The following is an 18707-nucleotide window of genomic DNA, read 5'->3' on the forward strand; positions in this document are numbered from 1 at the left end:
CACCTCGCAGAATGGTAGTATCTGCTTACGCCTCTTCACATGGATAACGTGCATGCTCACTGTAGCGGAGCTCATAAACGAATGACATCGCCAAGCATGACATTCTACTACAAAATGCATACAAAACAGTGTTCCGCCTACACATTGAGTAAACCTCTGATGCAAGTAGAGCACTCTTTATCGCTTGTAAAACTTCCCCTTCATTCAGTGCACAGCCATTTGTTAGATGCTGCTCGAGCTAGCTCTGCTCTCAGCAGCAACGTTAAAAAAATGAATGCCTTCTGTGAAGGTCGAACTCACGACCCCGGGTTTACGAGAACAGTGCTCTACCACTGAGCTAGGAAGGCCGCAGCTTTGCCTTCGTGAGCTACTCCCGAATTGTCACGTCATCATACTGAATCTTACAGCCCTCGACCAGATATCGGATTTGACACACACATGCTGCTGGAGGTGTCCACCTTACCGTTTTCCAACTCTCTTCACTGTTTCACCCTTACGATCGACGACGAGCGTCAAGCCACCAAAGGTTTGCGGTCTGCGCAAAACTTGACCTAGTGCACAGCTTGTGGGATAGCGTGGCTCTACTGTGAAACGCGCCTTTCGACTCCTCTCTCCGGCTACAGTATGCTGTCGTCCACAGGGGCACTGAAGTTGCCCATTGGGCTTCATGTAAGGCGACTGCACGCCGCTCGGCCAACAGCGGCCTACTGCAGACCGACACTTAAGAGACGCCAAATGCAGATCGACATCGAGAGAGAGGCCCTGTCATATGGCACTCGCGGTGTATACGCTGAAATGAAATGTAAATAATACATCTTTTGTAGTGGTCGTCGCTCTACTGCAGTGTCACACATGCCGAATGAATAGGAAAACAGTAGAACGTCCGCATGGGGCCATGTTTTTACCTCCACTGTCACGTGGCTGATTGTGTATAAGGCTGTGTGGCATCATTCAAACACAGCCAAACTGTCACTCTAGCTGTGTATCTCTATCAAAGTGGACATATGTCTTCACCTCGGTGGCGATTAAAACGATTTCGCCCCCGGGTGGGCTCGAACCACCAACCTTTCGGTTTACAGCCGAACGCGCTAGCCGATTGCGCCACGGAGGCCTTGACTTGCGTTCACTCCTGCTCTCTTTATCAATGCAACTCGTATACTTTCTGCAGGCACCTCGCAGAATGGTAGTATCTGCTTACGCCTCTTCACATGGATAACGTGCATGCTCACTGTAGCGGAGCTCATAAACGAATGACATCGCCAAGCATGACATTCTACTACAAAATGCATACAAAACAGTGTTCCGCCTACACATTGAGTAAACCTCTGATGCAAGTAGAGCACTCTTTATCGCTTGTAGAACTTCCCCTTCATTCAGTGCACAGCCATTTGTTAGATGCTGCTCGAGCTAGCTCTGCTCTCAGCAGCAACGTTAAAAAAATGAATGCCTTCTGTGAAGGTCGAACTCACGACCCCGGGTTTACGAGAACAGTGCTCTACCACTGAGCTAGGAAGGCCGCAGCTTTGCCTTCGTGAGCTACTCCCGAATTGTCACGTCATCATACTGAATCTTACAGCCCTCGACCAGATATCGGATTTGACACACACATGCTGCTGGAGGTGTCCACCTTACCGTTTTCCAACTCTCTTCACTGTTTCACCCTTACGATCGACGACGAGCGTCAAGCCACCAAAGGTTTGCGGTCTGCGCAAAACTTGACCTAGTGCACAGCTTGTGGGATAGCGTGGCTCTACTGTGAGACGCGCCTTTCGACTCCTCTCTCCGGCTACAGTATGCTGTCGTCCACAGAGGCACTGAAGTTGCCCATTGGGCTTCATGTAAGGCGACTGCACGCCGCTCGGCCAACAGCGGCCTACTGCAGACCGACACTTAAGAGACGCCAAATGCAGATCGACATCGAGAGAGAGGCCCTGTCATATGGCACTCGCGGTGTATACGCTGAAATGAAATGTAAATAATACATCTTTTGTAGTGGTCGTCGCTCTACTGCAGTGTCACACATGCCGAATGAATAGGAAAACAGTAGAACGTCCGCATGGGGCCATGTTTTTACCTCCACTGTCACGTGGCTGATTGTGTATAAGGCTGTGTGGCATCATTCAAACACAGCCAAACTGTCACTCTAGCTGTGTATCTCTATCAAAGTGGACATATGTCTTCACCTCGGTGGCGATTAAAACGATTTCGCCCCCGGGTGGGCTCGAACCACCAACCTTTCGGTTAACAGCCGAACGCGCTAGCCGATTGCGCCACGGAGGCCTTGACTTGCGTTCACTCCTGCTCTCTTTATCAATGCAACTCGTATACTTTCTGCAGGCACCTCGCAGAATGGTAGTATCTGCTTACGCCTCTTCACATGGATAACGTGCATGCTCACTGTAGCGGAGCTCATAAACGAATGACATCGCCAAGCATGACATTCTACTACAAAATGCATACAAAACAGTGTTCCGCCTACACATTGAGTAAACCTCTGATGCAAGTAGAGCACTCTTTATCGCTTGTAGAACTTCCCCTTCATTCAGTGCACAGCCATTTGTTAGATGCTGCTCGAGCTAGCTCTGCTCTCAGCAGCAACGTTAAAAAAATGAATGCCTTCTGTGAAGGTCGAACTCACGACCCCGGGTTTACGAGAACAGTGCTCTACCACTGAGCTAGGAAGGCCGCAGCTTTGCCTTCGTGAGCTACTCCCGAATTGTCACGTCATCATACTGAATCTTACAGCCCTCGACCAGATATCGGATTTGACACACACATGCTGCTGGAGGTGTCCACCTTACCGTTTTCCAACTCTCTTCACTGTTTCACCCTTACGATCGACGACGAGCGTCAAGCCACCAAAGGTTTGCGGTCTGCGCAAAACTTGACCTAGTGCACAGCTTGTGGGATAGCGTGGCTCTACTGTGAGACGCGCCTTTCGACTCCTCTCTCCGGCTACAGTATGCTGTCGTCCACAGAGGCACTGAAGTTGCCCATTGGGCTTCATGTAAGGCGACTGCACGCCGCTCGGCCAACAGCGGCCTACTGCAGACCGACACTTAAGAGACGCCAAATGCAGATCGACATCGAGAGAGAGGCCCTGTCATATGGCACTCGCGGTGTATACGCTGAAATGAAATGTAAATAATACATCTTTTGTAGTGGTCGTCGCTCTACTGCAGTGTCACACATGCCGAATGAATAGGAAAACAATAGAACGTCCGCATGGGGCCATGTTTTTACCTCCACTGTCACGTGGCTGATTGTGTATAAGGCTGTGTGGCATCATTCAAACACAGCCAAACTGTCACTCTAGCTGTGTATCTCTATCAAAGTGGACATATGTCTTCACCTCGGTGGCGATTAAAACGATTTCGCCCCCGGGTGGGCTCGAACCACCAACCTTTCGGTTAACAGCCGAACGCGCTAGCCGATTGCGCCACGGAGGCCTTGACTTGCGTTCACTCCTGCTCTCTTTATCAATGCAACTCGTATACTTTCTGCAGGCACCTCGCAGAATGGTAGTATCTGCTTACGCCTCTTCACATGGATAACGTGCATGCTCACTGTAGCGGAGCTCATAAACGAATGACATCGCCAAGCATGACATTCTACTACAAAATGCATACAAAACAGTGTTCCGCCTACACATTGAGTAAACCTCTGATGCAAGTAGAGCACTCTTTATCGCTTGTAGAACTTCCCCTTCATTCAGTGCACAGCCATTTGTTAGATGCTGCTCGAGCTAGCTCTGCTCTCAGCAGCAACGTTAAAAAAATGAATGCCTTCTGTGAAGGTCGAACTCACGACCCCGGGTTTACGAGAACAGTGCTCTACCACTGAGCTAGGAAGGCCGCAGCTTTGCCTTCGTGAGCTACTCCCGAATTGTCACGTCATCATACTGAATCTTACAGCCCTCGACCAGATATCGGATTTGACACACACATGCTGCTGGAGGTGTCCACCTTACCGTTTTCCAACTCTCTTCACTGTTTCACCCTTACGATCGACGACGAGCGTCAAGCCACCAAAGGTTTGCGGTCTGCGCAAAACTTGACCTAGTGCACAGCTTGTGGGATAGCGTGGCTCTACTGTGAAACGCGCCTTTCGACTCCTCTCTCCGGCTACAGTATGCTGTCGTCCACAGGGGCACTGAAGTTGCCCATTGGGCTTCATGTAAGGCGACTGCACGCCGCTCGGCCAACAGCGGCCTACTGCAGACCGACACTTAAGAGACGCCAAATGCAGATCGACATCGAGAGAGAGGCCCTGTCATATGGCACTCGCGGTGTATACGCTGAAATGAAATGTAAATAATACATCTTTTGTAGTGGTCGTCGCTCTACTGCAGTGTCACACATGCCGAATGAATAGGAAAACAGTAGAACGTCCGCATGGGGCCATGTTTTTACCTCCACTGTCACGTGGCTGATTGTGTATAAGGCTGTGTGGCATCATTCAAACACAGCCAAACTGTCACTCTAGCTGTGTATCTCTATCAAAGTGGACATATGTCTTCACCTCGGTGGCGATTAAAACGATTTCGCCCCCGGGTGGGCTCGAACCACCAACCTTTCGGTTTACAGCCGAACGCGCTAGCCGATTGCGCCACGGAGGCCTTGACTTGCGTTCACTCCTGCTCTCTTTATCAATGCAACTCGTATACTTTCTGCAGGCACCTCGCAGAATGGTAGTATCTGCTTACGCCTCTTCACATGGATAACGTGCATGCTCACTGTAGCGGAGCTCATAAACGAATGACATCGCCAAGCATGACATTCTACTACAAAATGCATACAAAACAGTGTTCCGCCTACACATTGAGTAAACCTCTGATGCAAGTAGAGCACTCTTTATCGCTTGTAGAACTTCCCCTTCATTCAGTGCACAGCCATTTGTTAGATGCTGCTCGAGCTAGCTCTGCTCTCAGCAGCAACGTTAAAAAAATGAATGCCTTCTGTGAAGGTCGAACTCACGACCCCGGGTTTACGAGAACAGTGCTCTACCACTGAGCTAGGAAGGCCGCAGCTTTGCCTTCGTGAGCTACTCCCGAATTGTCACGTCATCATACTGAATCTTACAGCCCTCGACCAGATATCGGATTTGACACACACATGCTGCTGGAGGTGTCCACCTTACCGTTTTCCAACTCTCTTCACTGTTTCACCCTTACGATCGACGACGAGCGTCAAGCCACCAAAGGTTTGCGGTCTGCGCAAAACTTGACCTAGTGCACAGCTTGTGGGATAGCGTGGCTCTACTGTGAGACGCGCCTTTCGACTCCTCTCTCCGGCTACAGTATGCTGTCGTCCACAGAGGCACTGAAGTTGCCCATTGGGCTTCATGTAAGGCGACTGCACGCCGCTCGGCCAACAGCGGCCTACTGCAGACCGACACTTAAGAGACGCCAAATGCAGATCGACATCGAGAGAGAGGCCCTGTCATATGGCACTCGCGGTGTATACGCTGAAATGAAATGTAAATAATACATCTTTTGTAGTGGTCGTCGCTCTACTGCAGTGTCACACATGCCGAATGAATAGGAAAACAGTAGAACGTCCGCATGGGGCCATGTTTTTACCTCCACTGTCACGTGGCTGATTGTGTATAAGGCTGTGTGGCATCATTCAAACACAGCCAAACTGTCACTCTAGCTGTGTATCTCTATCAAAGTGGACATATGTCTTCACCTCGGTGGCGATTAAAACGATTTCGCCCCCGGGTGGGCTCGAACCACCAACCTTTCGGTTAACAGCCGAACGCGCTAGCCGATTGCGCCACGGAGGCCTTGACTTGCGTTCACTCCTGCTCTCTTTATCAATGCAACTCGTATACTTTCTGCAGGCACCTCGCAGAATGGTAGTATCTGCTTACGCCTCTTCACATGGATAACGTGCATGCTCACTGTAGCGGAGCTCATAAACGAATGACATCGCCAAGCATGACATTCTACTACAAAATGCATACAAAACAGTGTTCCGCCTACACATTGAGTAAACCTCTGATGCAAGTAGAGCACTCTTTATCGCTTGTAGAACTTCCCCTTCATTCAGTGCACAGCCATTTGTTAGATGCTGCTCGAGCTAGCTCTGCTCTCAGCAGCAACGTTAAAAAAATGAATGCCTTCTGTGAAGGTCGAACTCACGACCCCGGGTTTACGAGAACAGTGCTCTACCACTGAGCTAGGAAGGCCGCAGCTTTGCCTTCGTGAGCTACTCCCGAATTGTCACGTCATCATACTGAATCTTACAGCCCTCGACCAGATATCGGATTTGACACACACATGCTGCTGGAGGTGTCCACCTTACCGTTTTCCAACTCTCTTCACTGTTTCACCCTTACGATCGACGACGAGCGTCAAGCCACCAAAGGTTTGCGGTCTGCGCAAAACTTGACCTAGTGCACAGCTTGTGGGATAGCGTGGCTCTACTGTGAGACGCGCCTTTCGACTCCTCTCTCCGGCTACAGTATGCTGTCGTCCACAGAGGCACTGAAGTTGCCCATTGGGCTTCATGTAAGGCGACTGCACGCCGCTCGGCCAACAGCGGCCTACTGCAGACCGACACTTAAGAGACGCCAAATGCAGATCGACATCGAGAGAGAGGCCCTGTCATATGGCACTCGCGGTGTATACGCTGAAATGAAATGTAAATAATACATCTTTTGTAGTGGTCGTCGCTCTACTGCAGTGTCACACATGCCGAATGAATAGGAAAACAGTAGAACGTCCGCATAGGGCCATGTTTTTACCTCCACTGTCACGTGGCTGATTGTGTATAAGGCTGTGTGGCATCATTCAAACACAGCCAAACTGTCACTCTAGCTGTGTATCTCTATCAAAGTGGACATATGTCTTCACCTCGGTGGCGATTAAAACGATTTCGCCCCCGGGTGGGCTCGAACCACCAACCTTTCGGTTAACAGCCGAACGCGCTAGCCGATTGCGCCACGGAGGCCTTGACTTGCGGTCACTCCTGCTCTCTTTATCAATGCAACTCGTATACTTTCTGCAGGCACCTCGCAGAATGGTAGTATCTGCTTACGCCTCTTCACATGGATAACGTGCATGCTCACTGTAGCGGAGCTCATAAACGAATGACATCGCCAAGCATGACATTCTACTACAAAATGCATACAAAACAGTGTTCCGCCTACACATTCAGTAAACGTCTGATGCAAGTAGAGCTTTCTTTCTCGGTTGTAGAACTTCCCCTTCATTCAGTGCACTGCCATTTGTTAGATGCTGCTCGAGCTAGCTCTGCTCTCAGCAGCAACGTTAAAAAAAATGTATGACTTCTGTGAGGGTCGAAATTACGACCCCTGGTTTACGAGACCAGTGCTCTACCACTGAGCTAAGAAGGCCGCAGCTTTGCCTTCGTGAGCTACTCCCGAATTGTCACGTCATCATACTGAATCTTACAGCCCTCGACCAGATATCGGATTTGACACACACATGCTGCTGGAGGTGTCCACCTTACCGTTTTCCAACTCTCTTCACTGTTTCACCCTTACGATCGACGACGAGCGTCAAGCCACCAAAGGTTTGCGGTCTGCGCAAAACGTGACCTAGTGCACAGCTTGTGGGATAGCGTGGCTCTACTGTGAGACGCGCCTTTCGACTCCTCTCTCCGGCTACAGTATGCTGTCGTCCACAGGGGCACTGAAGTTGCCCATTGGGCTTCATGTAAGGCGACTGCACGCCGCTCGGCCAACAGCGGCCTACTGCAGACCGACACTTAAGAGACGCCAAATGCAGATCGACATCGAGAGAGAGGCCCTGTCATATGGCACTCGCGGTGTATACGCTGAAATGAAATGTAAATAATACATCTTTTGTAGTGGTCGTCGCTCTACTGCAGTGTCACACATGCCGAATGAATAGGAAAACAGTAGAACGTCCGCATAGGGCCATGTTTTTACCTCCACTGTCACGTGGCTGATTGTGTATAAGGCTGTGTGGCATCATTCAAACACAGCCAAACTGTCACTCTAGCTGTGTATCTCTATCAAAGTGGACATATGTCTTCACCTCGGTGGCGATTAAAACGATTTCGCCCCCGGGTGGGCTCGAACCACCAACCTTTCGGTTAACAGCCGAACGCGCTAGCCGATTGCGCCACGGAGGCCTTGACTTGCGGTCACTCCTGCTCTCTTTATCAATGCAACTCGTATACTTTCTGCAGGCACCTCGCAGAATGGTAGTATCTGCTTACGCCTCTTCACATGGATAACGTGCATGCTCACTGTAGCGGAGCTCATAAACGAATGACATCGCCAAGCATGACATTCTACTACAAAATGCATACAAAACAGTGTTCCGCCTACACATTCAGTAAACGTCTGATGCAAGTAGAGCTTTCTTTCTCGGTTGTAGAACTTCCCCTTCATTCAGTGCACTGCCATTTGTTAGATGCTGCTCGAGCTAGCTCTGCTCTCAGCAGCAACGTTAAAAAAAATGTATGACTTCTGTGAGGGTCGAAATTACGACCCCTGGTTTACGAGACCAGTGCTCTACCACTGAGCTAAGAAGGCCGCAGCTTTGCCTTCGTGAGCTACTCCCGAATTGTCACGTCATCATACTGAATCTTACAGCCCTCGACCAGATATCGGATTTGACACACACATGCTGCTGGAGGTGTCCACCTTACCGTTTTCCAACTCTCTTCACTGTTTCACCCTTACGATCGACGACGAGCGTCAAGCCACCAAAGGTTTGCGGTCTGCGCAAAACGTGACCTAGTGCACAGCTTGTGGGATAGCGTGGCTCTACTGTGAGACGCGCCTTTCGACTCCTCTCTCCGGCTACAGTATGCTGTCGTCCACAGGGGCACTGAAGTTGCCCATTGGGCTTCATGTAAGGCGACTGCACGCCGCTCGGCCAACAGCGGCCTACTGCAGACCGACACTTAAGAGACGCCAAATGCAGATCGACATCGAGAGAGAGGCCCTGTCATATGGCACTCGCGGTGTATACGCTGAAATGAAATGTAAATAATACATCTTTTGTAGTGGTCGTCGCTCTACTGCAGTGTCACACATGCCGAATGAATAGGAAAACAGTAGAACGTCCGCATAGGGCCATGTTTTTACCTCCACTGTCACGTGGCTGATTATGTATAAGGCTGTGTGGCATCATTCAAACACAGCCAAACTGTCACTCTAGCTGTGTATCTCTATCAAAGTGGACATATGTCTTCACCTCGGTGGCGATTAAAACGATTTCGCCCCCGGGTGGGCTCGAACCACCAACCTTTCGGTTAACAGCCGAACGCGCTAGCCGATTGCTCCACGGAGGCCTTGACTTGCGATCACTCCTGCTCTCTTTATCAATGCAACTCGTATACTTTCTGCAGGCACCTCGCAGAATGGTAGTATCTGCTTACGCCTCTTCACATGGATAACGTGCATGCTCACTGTAGCGGAGCTCATAAACGAATGACATCGCCAAGCATGACATTCTACTACAAAATGCATACAAAACAGTGTTCCGCCTACACATTCAGTAAACGTCTGATGCAAGTAGAGCTTTCTTTCTCGGTTGTAGAACTTCCCCTTCATTCAGTGCACTGCCATTTGTTAGATGCTGCTCGAGCTAGCTCTGCTCTCAGCAGCAACGTTAAAAAAATGTATGCCTTCTGTGAGGGTCGAAATTACGACCCCTGGTTTACGAGACCAGTTTTCTACCACTGAGCTAAGAAGGCCGCAGCTTTGCCTTCGTGAGCTACTCCCGAATTGTCACGTCATCATACTGAATCTTACAGCCCTCGACCAGATATCGGATTTGACACACACATGCTGCTGGAGGTGTCCACCTTACCGTTTTCCAACTCTCTTCACTGTTTCACCCTTACGATCGACGACGAGCGTCAAGCCACCAAAGGTTTGCGGTCTGCGCAAAACGTGACCTAGTGCACAGCTTGTGGGATAGCGTGGCTCTACTGTGAGACGCGCCTTTCGACTCCTCTCTCCGGCTACAGTATGCTGTCGTCCACAGGGGCACTGAAGTTGCCCATTGGGCTTCATGTAAGGCGACTGCACGCCGCTCGGCCAACAGCGGCCTACTGCAGACCGACACTTAAGAGACGCCAAATGCAGATCGACATCGAGAGAGAGGCCCTGTCATATGGCACTCGCGGTGTATACGCTGAAATGAAATGTAAATAATACATCTTTTGTAGTGGTCGTCGCTCTACTGCAGTGTCACACATGCCGAATGAATAGGAAAACAGTAGAACGTCCGCATAGGGCCATGTTTTTACCTCCACTGTCACGTGGCTGATTGTGTATAAGGCTGTGTGGCATCATTCAAACACAGCCAAACTGTCACTCTAGCTGTGTATCTCTATCAAAGTGGACATATGTCTTCACCTCGGTGGCGATTAAAACGATTTCGCCCCCGGGTGGGCTCGAACCACCAACCTTTCGGTTAACAGCCGAACGCGCTAGCCGATTGCGCCACGGAGGCCTTGACTTGCGGTCACTCCTGCTCTCTTTATCAATGCAACTCGTATACTTTCTGCAGGCACCTCGCAGAATGGTAGTATCTGCTTACGCCTCTTCACATGGATAACGTGCATGCTCACTGTAGCGGAGCTCATAAACGAATGACATCGCCAAGCATGACATTCTACTACAAAATGCATACAAAACAGTGTTCCGCCTACACATTCAGTAAACGTCTGATGCAAGTAGAGCTTTCTTTCTCGGTTGTAGAACTTCCCCTTCATTCAGTGCACTGCCATTTGTTAGATGCTGCTCGAGCTAGCTCTGCTCTCAGCAGCAACGTTAAAAAAAATGTATGACTTCTGTGAGGGTCGAAATTACGACCCCTGGTTTACGAGACCAGTGCTCTACCACTGAGCTAAGAAGGCCGCAGCTTTGCCTTCGTGAGCTACTCCCGAATTGTCACGTCATCATACTGAATCTTACAGCCCTCGACCAGATATCGGATTTGACACACACATGCTGCTGGAGGTGTCCACCTTACCGTTTTCCAACTCTCTTCACTGTTTCACCCTTACGATCGACGACGAGCGTCAAGCCACCAAAGGTTTGCGGTCTGCGCAAAACGTGACCTAGTGCACAGCTTGTGGGATAGCGTGGCTCTACTGTGAGACGCGCCTTTCGACTCCTCTCTCCGGCTACAGTATGCTGTCGTCCACAGGGGCACTGAAGTTGCCCATTGGGCTTCATGTAAGGCGACTGCACGCCGCTCGGCCAACAGCGGCCTACTGCAGACCGACACTTAAGAGACGCCAAATGCAGATCGACATCGAGAGAGAGGCCCTGTCATATGGCACTCGCGGTGTATACGCTGAAATGAAATGTAAATAATACATCTTTTGTAGTGGTCGTCGCTCTACTGCAGTGTCACACATGCCGAATGAATAGGAAAACAGTAGAACGTCCGCATAGGGCCATGTTTTTACCTCCACTGTCACGTGGCTGATTATGTATAAGGCTGTGTGGCATCATTCAAACACAGCCAAACTGTCACTCTAGCTGTGTATCTCTATCAAAGTGGACATATGTCTTCACCTCGGTGGCGATTAAAACGATTTCGCCCCCGGGTGGGCTCGAACCACCAACCTTTCGGTTAACAGCCGAACGCGCTAGCCGATTGCTCCACGGAGGCCTTGACTTGCGATCACTCCTGCTCTCTTTATCAATGCAACTCGTATACTTTCTGCAGGCACCTCGCAGAATGGTAGTATCTGCTTACGCCTCTTCACATGGATAACGTGCATGCTCACTGTAGCGGAGCTCATAAACGAATGACATCGCCAAGCATGACATTCTACTACAAAATGCATACAAAACAGTGTTCCGCCTACACATTCAGTAAACGTCTGATGCAAGTAGAGCTTTCTTTCTCGGTTGTAGAACTTCCCCTTCATTCAGTGCACTGCCATTTGTTAGATGCTGCTCGAGCTAGCTCTGCTCTCAGCAGCAACGTTAAAAAAATGTATGCCTTCTGTGAGGGTCGAAATTACGACCCCTGGTTTACGAGACCAGTTTTCTACCACTGAGCTAAGAAGGCCGCAGCTTTGCCTTCGTGAGCTACTCCCGAATTGTCACGTCATCATACTGAATCTTACAGCCCTCGACCAGATATCGGATTTGACACACACATGCTGCTGGAGGTGTCCACCTTACCGTTTTCCAACTCTCTTCACTGTTTCACCCTTACGATCGACGACGAGCGTCAAGCCACCAAAGGTTTGCGGTCTGCGCAAAACGTGACCTAGTGCACAGCTTGTGGGATAGCGTGGCTCTACTGTGAGACGCGCCTTTCGACTCCTCTCTCCGGCTACAGTATGCTGTCGTCCACAGGGGCACTGAAGTTGCCCATTGGGCTTCATGTAAGGCGACTGCACGCCGCTCGGCCAACAGCGGCCTACTGCAGACCGACACTTAAGAGACGCCAAATGCAGATCGACATCGAGAGAGAGGCCCTGTCATATGGCACTCGCGGTGTATACGCTGAAATGAAATGTAAATAATACATCTTTTGTAGTGGTCGTCGCTCTACTGCAGTGTCACACATGCCGAATGAATAGGAAAACAGTAGAACGTCCGCATAGGGCCATGTTTTTACCTCCACTGTCACGTGGCTGATTATGTATAAGGCTGTGTGGCATCATTCAAACACAGCCAAACTGTCACTCTAGCTGTGTATCTCTATCAAAGTGGACATATGTCTTCACCTCGGTGGCGATTAAAACGATTTCGCCCCCGGGTGGGCTCGAACCACCAACCTTTCGGTTAACAGCCGAACGCGCTAGCCGATTGCTCCACGGAGGCCTTGACTTGCGATCACTCCTGCTCTCTTTATCAATGCAACTCGTATACTTTCTGCAGGCACCTCGCAGAATGGTAGTATCTGCTTACGCCTCTTCACATGGATAACGTGCATGCTCACTGTAGCGGAGCTCATAAACGAATGACATCGCCAAGCATGACATTCTACTACAAAATGCATACAAAACAGTGTTCCGCCTACACATTCAGTAAACGTCTGATGCAAGTAGAGCTTTCTTTCTCGGTTGTAGAACTTCCCCTTCATTCAGTGCACTGCCATTTGTTAGATGCTGCTCGAGCTAGCTCTGCTCTCAGCAGCAACGTTAAAAAAATGTATGCCTTCTGTGAGGGTCGAAATTACGACCCCTGGTTTACGAGACCAGTTTTCTACCACTGAGCTAAGAAGGCCGCAGCTTTGCCTTCGTGAGCTACTCCCGAATTGTCACGTCATCATACTGAATCTTACAGCCCTCGACCAGATATCGGATTTGACACACACATGCTGCTGGAGGTGTCCACCTTACCGTTTTCCAACTCTCTTCACTGTTTCACCCTTACGATCGACGACGAGCGTCAAGCCACCAAAGGTTTGCGGTCTGCGCAAAACGTGACCTAGTGCACAGCTTGTGGGATAGCGTGGCTCTACTGTGAGACGCGCCTTTCGACTCCTCTCTCCGGCTACAGTATGCTGTCGTCCACAGGGGCACTGAAGTTGCCCATTGGGCTTCATGTAAGGCGACTGCACGCCGCTCGGCCAACAGCGGCCTACTGCAGACCGACACTTAAGAGACGCCAAATGCAGATCGACATCGAGAGAGAGGCCCTGTCATATGGCACTCGCGGTGTATACGCTGAAATGAAATGTAAATAATACATCTTTTGTAGTGGTCGTCGCTCTACTGCAGTGTCACACATGCCGAATGAATAGGAAAACAGTAGAACGTCCGCATAGGGCCATGTTTTTACCTCCACTGTCACGTGGCTGATTATGTATAAGGCTGTGTGGCATCATTCAAACACAGCCAAACTGTCACTCTAGCTGTGTATCTCTATCAAAGTGGACATATGTCTTCACCTCGGTGGCGATTAAAACGATTTCGCCCCCGGGTGGGCTCGAACCACCAACCTTTCGGTTAACAGCCGAACGCGCTAGCCGATTGCTCCACGGAGGCCTTGACTTGCGATCACTCCTGCTCTCTTTATCAATGCAACTCGTATACTTTCTGCAGGCACCTCGCAGAATGGTAGTATCTGCTTACGCCTCTTCACATGGATAACGTGCATGCTCACTGTAGCGGAGCTCATAAACGAATGACATCGCCAAGCATGACATTCTACTACAAAATGCATACAAAACAGTGTTCCGCCTACACATTCAGTAAACGTCTGATGCAAGTAGAGCTTTCTTTCTCGGTTGTAGAACTTCCCCTTCATTCAGTGCACTGCCATTTGTTAGATGCTGCTCGAGCTAGCTCTGCTCTCAGCAGCAACGTTAAAAAAATGTATGCCTTCTGTGAGGGTCGAAATTACGACCCCTGGTTTACGAGACCAGTTTTCTACCACTGAGCTAAGAAGGCCGCAGCTTTGCCTTCGTGAGCTACTCCCGAATTGTCACGTCATCATACTGAATCTTACAGCCCTCGACCAGATATCGGATTTGACACACACATGCTGCTGGAGGTGTCCACCTTACCGTTTTCCAACTCTCTTCACTGTTTCACCCTTACGATCGACGACGAGCGTCAAGCCACCAAAGGTTTGCGGTCTGCGCAAAACGTGACCTAGTGCACAGCTTGTGGGATAGCGTGGCTCTACTGTGAGACGCGCCTTTCGACTCCTCTCTCCGGCTACAGTATGCTGTCGTCCACAGGGGCACTGAAGTTGCCCATTGGGCTTCATGTAAGGCGACTGCACGCCGCTCGGCCAACAGCGGCCTACTGCAGACCGACACTTAAGAGACGCCAAATGCAGATCGACATCGAGAGAGAGGCCCTGTCATATGGCACTCGCGGTGTATACGCTGAAATGAAATGTAAATAATACATCTTTTGTAGTGGTCGTCGCTCTACTGCAGTGTCACACATGCCGAATGAATAGGAAAACAGTAGAACGTCCGCATAGGGCCATGTTTTTACCTCCACTGTCACGTGGCTGATTATGTATAAGGCTGTGTGGCATCATTCAAACACAGCCAAACTGTCACTCTAGCTGTGTATCTCTATCAAAGTGGACATATGTCTTCACCTCGGTGGCGATTAAAACGATTTCGCCCCCGGGTGGGCTCGAACCACCAACCTTTCGGTTAACAGCCGAACGCGCTAGCCGATTGCTCCACGGAGGCCTTGACTTGCGATCACTCCTGCTCTCTTTATCAATGCAACTCGTATACTTTCTGCAGGCACCTCGCAGAATGGTAGTATCTGCTTACGCCTCTTCACATGGATAACGTGCATGCTCACTGTAGCGGAGCTCATAAACGAATGACATCGCCAAGCATGACATTCTACTACAAAATGCATACAAAACAGTGTTCCGCCTACACATTCAGTAAACGTCTGATGCAAGTAGAGCTTTCTTTCTCGGTTGTAGAACTTCCCCTTCATTCAGTGCACTGCCATTTGTTAGATGCTGCTCGAGCTAGCTCTGCTCTCAGCAGCAACGTTAAAAAAATGTATGCCTTCTGTGAGGGTCGAAATTACGACCCCTGGTTTACGAGACCAGTTTTCTACCACTGAGCTAAGAAGGCCGCAGCTTTGCCTTCGTGAGCTACTCCCGAATTGTCACGTCATCATACTGAATCTTACAGCCCTCGACCAGATATCGGATTTGACACACACATGCTGCTGGAGGTGTCCACCTTACCGTTTTCCAACTCTCTTCACTGTTTCACCCTTACGATCGACGACGAGCGTCAAGCCACCAAAGGTTTGCGGTCTGCGCAAAACGTGACCTAGTGCACAGCTTGTGGGATAGCGTGGCTCTACTGTGAGACGCGCCTTTCGACTCCTCTCTCCGGCTACAGTATGCTGTCGTCCACAGGGGCACTGAAGTTGCCCATTGGGCTTCATGTAAGGCGACTGCACGCCGCTCGGCCAACAGCGGCCTACTGCAGACCGACACTTAAGAGACGCCAAATGCAGATCGACATCGAGAGAGAGGCCCTGTCATATGGCACTCGCGGTGTATACGCTGAAATGAAATGTAAATAATACATCTTTTGTAGTGGTCGTCGCTCTACTGCAGTGTCACACATGCCGAATGAATAGGAAAACAGTAGAACGTCCGCATAGGGCCATGTTTTTACCTCCACTGTCACGTGGCTGATTGTGTATAAGGCTGTGTGGCATCATTCAAACACAGCCAAACTGTCACTCTAGCTGTGTATCTCTATCAAAGTGGACATATGTCTTCACCTCGGTGGCGATTAAAACGATTTCGCCCCCGGGTGGGCTCGAACCACCAACCTTTCGGTTAACAGCCGAACGCGCTAGCCGATTGCGCCACGGAGGCCTTGACTTGCGGTCACTCCTGCTCTCTTTATCAATGCAACTCGTATACTTTCTGCAGGCACCTCGCAGAATGGTAGTATCTGCTTACGCCTCTTCACATGGATAACGTGCATGCTCACTGTAGCGGAGCTCATAAACGAATGACATCGCCAAGCATGACATTCTACTACAAAATGCATACAAAACAGTGTTCCGCCTACACATTCAGTAAACGTCTGATGCAAGTAGAGCTTTCTTTCTCGGTTGTAGAACTTCCCCTTCATTCAGTGCACTGCCATTTGTTAGATGCTGCTCGAGCTAGCTCTGCTCTCAGCAGCAACGTTAAAAAAAATGTATGACTTCTGTGAGGGTCGAAATTACGACCCCTGGTTTACGAGACCAGTGCTCTACCACTGAGCTAAGAAGGCCGCAGCTTTGCCTTCGTGAGCTACTCCCGAATTGTCACGTCATCATACTGAATCTTACAGCCCTCGACCAGATATCGGATTTGACACACACATGCTGCTGGAGGTGTCCACCTTACCGTTTTCCAACTCTCTTCACTGTTTCACCCTTACGATCGACGACGAGCGTCAAGCCACCAAAGGTTTGCGGTCTGCGCAAAACGTGACCTAGTGCACAGCTTGTGGGATAGCGTGGCTCTACTGTGAGACGCGCCTTTCGACTCCTCTCTCCGGCTACAGTATGCTGTCGTCCACAGGGGCACTGAAGTTGCCCATTGGGCTTCATGTAAGGCGACTGCACGCCGCTCGGCCAACAGCGGCCTACTGCAGACCGACACTTAAGAGACGCCAAATGCAGATCGACATCGAGAGAGAGGCCCTGTCATATGGCACTCGCGGTGTATACGCTGAAATGAAATGTAAATAATACATCTTTTGTAGTGGTCGTCGCTCTACTGCAGTGTCACACATGCCGAATGAATAGGAAAACAGTAGAACGTCCGCATAGGGCCATGTTTTTACCTCCACTGTCACGTGGCTGATTATGTATAAGGCTGTGTGGCATCATTCAAACACAGCCAAACTGTCACTCTAGCTGTGTATCTCTATCAAAGTGGACATATGTCTTCACCTCGGTGGCGATTAAAACGATTTCGCCCCCGGGTGGGCTCGAACCACCAACCTTTCGGTTAACAGCCGAACGCGCTAGCCGATTGCTCCACGGAGGCCTTGACTTGCGATCACTCCTGCTCTCTTTATCAATGCAACTCGTATACTTTCTGCAGGCACCTCGCAGAATGGTAGTATCTGCTTACGCCTCTTCACATGGATAACGTGCATGCTCACTGTAGCGGAGCTCATAAACGAATGACATCGCCAAGCATGACATTCTACTACAAAATGCATACAAAACAGTGTTCCGCCTACACATTCAGTAAACGTCTGATGCAAGTAGAGCTTTCTTTCTCGGTTGTAGAACTTCCCCTTCATTCAGTGCACTGCCATTTGTTAGATGCTGCTCGAGCTAGCTCTGCTCTCAGCAGCAACGTTAAAAAAATGTATGCCTTCTGTGAGGGTCGAAATTACGACCCCTGGTTTACGAGACCAGTTTTCTACCACTGAGCTAAGAAGGCCGCAGCTTTGCCTTCGTGAGCTACTCCCGAATTGTCACGTCATCATACTGAATCTTACAGCCCTCGACCAGATATCGGATTTGACACACACATGCTGCTGGAGGTGTCCACCTTACCGTTTTCCAACTCTCTTCACTGTTTCACCCTTACGATCGACGACGAGCGTCAAGCCACCAAAGGTTTGCGGTCTGCGCAAAACGTGACCTAGTGCACAGCTTGTGGGATAGCGTGGCTCTACTGTGAGACGCGCCTTTCGACTCCTCTCTCCGGCTACAGTATGCTGTCGTCCACAGGGGCACTGAAGTTGCCCATTGGGCTTCATGTAAGGCGACTGCACGCCGCTCGGCCAACAGCGGCCTACTGCAGACCGACACTTAAGAGACGCCAAATGCAGATCGACATCGAGAGAGAGGCCCTGTCATATGGCACTCGCGGTGTATACGCTGAAATGAAATGTAAATAATACATCTTTTGTAGTGGTCGTCGCTCTACTGCAGTGTCACACATGCCGAATGAATAGGAAAACAGTAGAACGTCCGCATAGGGCCATGTTTTTACCTCCACTGTCACGTGGCTGATTATGTATAAGGCTGTGTGGCATCATTCAAACACAGCCAAACTGTCACTCTAGCTGTGTATCTCTATCAAAGTGGACATATGTCTTCACCTCGGTGGCGATTAAAACGATTTCGCCCCCGGGTGGGCTCGAACCACCAACCTTTCGGTTAACAGCCGAACGCGCTAGCCGATTGCTCCACGGAGGCCTTGACTTGCGATCACTCCTGCTCTCTTTATCAATGCAACTCGTATACTTTCTGCAG

The 18707-nt window shown here is 50.0% G+C and overlaps 20 non-coding genes across 20 annotated transcripts; all 20 read right to left on the minus strand.

The window, feature by feature from the left end:
• Positions 1–1037: 1037 nt before the first annotated feature.
• Positions 1038–1111, minus strand: Trnay-gua (transfer RNA tyrosine (anticodon GUA)). Its single transcript has one exon. It is a non-coding gene; the product is annotated as a tRNA-Tyr (tRNA).
• Positions 1112–2206: 1095 nt separating this feature from the next.
• On the minus strand, positions 2207–2280 carry Trnan-guu (transfer RNA asparagine (anticodon GUU)). Its single transcript has one exon. It is a non-coding gene; the product is annotated as a tRNA-Asn (tRNA).
• A 1095-nt stretch (positions 2281–3375) lies between these two features.
• Trnan-guu (transfer RNA asparagine (anticodon GUU)) lies at positions 3376–3449 on the minus strand. The gene has a single exon. It is a non-coding gene; the product is annotated as a tRNA-Asn (tRNA).
• A 1095-nt stretch (positions 3450–4544) lies between these two features.
• Positions 4545–4618, minus strand: Trnay-gua (transfer RNA tyrosine (anticodon GUA)). Its single transcript has one exon. It is a non-coding gene; the product is annotated as a tRNA-Tyr (tRNA).
• Positions 4619–5713: 1095 nt separating this feature from the next.
• Trnan-guu (transfer RNA asparagine (anticodon GUU)) lies at positions 5714–5787 on the minus strand. Its single transcript has one exon. It is a non-coding gene; the product is annotated as a tRNA-Asn (tRNA).
• Positions 5788–6882: 1095 nt separating this feature from the next.
• Trnan-guu (transfer RNA asparagine (anticodon GUU)) lies at positions 6883–6956 on the minus strand. The gene has a single exon. It is a non-coding gene; the product is annotated as a tRNA-Asn (tRNA).
• Positions 6957–7290: 334 nt separating this feature from the next.
• On the minus strand, positions 7291–7363 carry Trnat-cgu (transfer RNA threonine (anticodon CGU)). Its single transcript has one exon. It is a non-coding gene; the product is annotated as a tRNA-Thr (tRNA).
• Positions 7364–8052: 689 nt separating this feature from the next.
• On the minus strand, positions 8053–8126 carry Trnan-guu (transfer RNA asparagine (anticodon GUU)). The gene has a single exon. It is a non-coding gene; the product is annotated as a tRNA-Asn (tRNA).
• A 334-nt stretch (positions 8127–8460) lies between these two features.
• Positions 8461–8533, minus strand: Trnat-cgu (transfer RNA threonine (anticodon CGU)). The gene has a single exon. It is a non-coding gene; the product is annotated as a tRNA-Thr (tRNA).
• Positions 8534–9222: 689 nt separating this feature from the next.
• On the minus strand, positions 9223–9296 carry Trnan-guu (transfer RNA asparagine (anticodon GUU)). Its single transcript has one exon. It is a non-coding gene; the product is annotated as a tRNA-Asn (tRNA).
• A 1095-nt stretch (positions 9297–10391) lies between these two features.
• Trnan-guu (transfer RNA asparagine (anticodon GUU)) lies at positions 10392–10465 on the minus strand. The gene has a single exon. It is a non-coding gene; the product is annotated as a tRNA-Asn (tRNA).
• A 334-nt stretch (positions 10466–10799) lies between these two features.
• Positions 10800–10872, minus strand: Trnat-cgu (transfer RNA threonine (anticodon CGU)). The gene has a single exon. It is a non-coding gene; the product is annotated as a tRNA-Thr (tRNA).
• Positions 10873–11561: 689 nt separating this feature from the next.
• Trnan-guu (transfer RNA asparagine (anticodon GUU)) lies at positions 11562–11635 on the minus strand. Its single transcript has one exon. It is a non-coding gene; the product is annotated as a tRNA-Asn (tRNA).
• Positions 11636–12730: 1095 nt separating this feature from the next.
• Trnan-guu (transfer RNA asparagine (anticodon GUU)) lies at positions 12731–12804 on the minus strand. Its single transcript has one exon. It is a non-coding gene; the product is annotated as a tRNA-Asn (tRNA).
• Positions 12805–13899: 1095 nt separating this feature from the next.
• Positions 13900–13973, minus strand: Trnan-guu (transfer RNA asparagine (anticodon GUU)). Its single transcript has one exon. It is a non-coding gene; the product is annotated as a tRNA-Asn (tRNA).
• Positions 13974–15068: 1095 nt separating this feature from the next.
• Trnan-guu (transfer RNA asparagine (anticodon GUU)) lies at positions 15069–15142 on the minus strand. The gene has a single exon. It is a non-coding gene; the product is annotated as a tRNA-Asn (tRNA).
• Positions 15143–16237: 1095 nt separating this feature from the next.
• Positions 16238–16311, minus strand: Trnan-guu (transfer RNA asparagine (anticodon GUU)). Its single transcript has one exon. It is a non-coding gene; the product is annotated as a tRNA-Asn (tRNA).
• Positions 16312–16645: 334 nt separating this feature from the next.
• Positions 16646–16718, minus strand: Trnat-cgu (transfer RNA threonine (anticodon CGU)). Its single transcript has one exon. It is a non-coding gene; the product is annotated as a tRNA-Thr (tRNA).
• A 689-nt stretch (positions 16719–17407) lies between these two features.
• Trnan-guu (transfer RNA asparagine (anticodon GUU)) lies at positions 17408–17481 on the minus strand. Its single transcript has one exon. It is a non-coding gene; the product is annotated as a tRNA-Asn (tRNA).
• Positions 17482–18576: 1095 nt separating this feature from the next.
• Positions 18577–18650, minus strand: Trnan-guu (transfer RNA asparagine (anticodon GUU)). The gene has a single exon. It is a non-coding gene; the product is annotated as a tRNA-Asn (tRNA).
• Between the last annotated feature and the right edge of the window lie 57 nt (positions 18651–18707).

The sequence above is a fragment of the Schistocerca cancellata genome, unplaced genomic scaffold (genome assembly GCF_023864275.1).
Source record: "Schistocerca cancellata isolate TAMUIC-IGC-003103 unplaced genomic scaffold, iqSchCanc2.1 HiC_scaffold_826, whole genome shotgun sequence".
Classification (NCBI taxonomy): domain Eukaryota; kingdom Metazoa; phylum Arthropoda; class Insecta; order Orthoptera; family Acrididae; genus Schistocerca; species Schistocerca cancellata.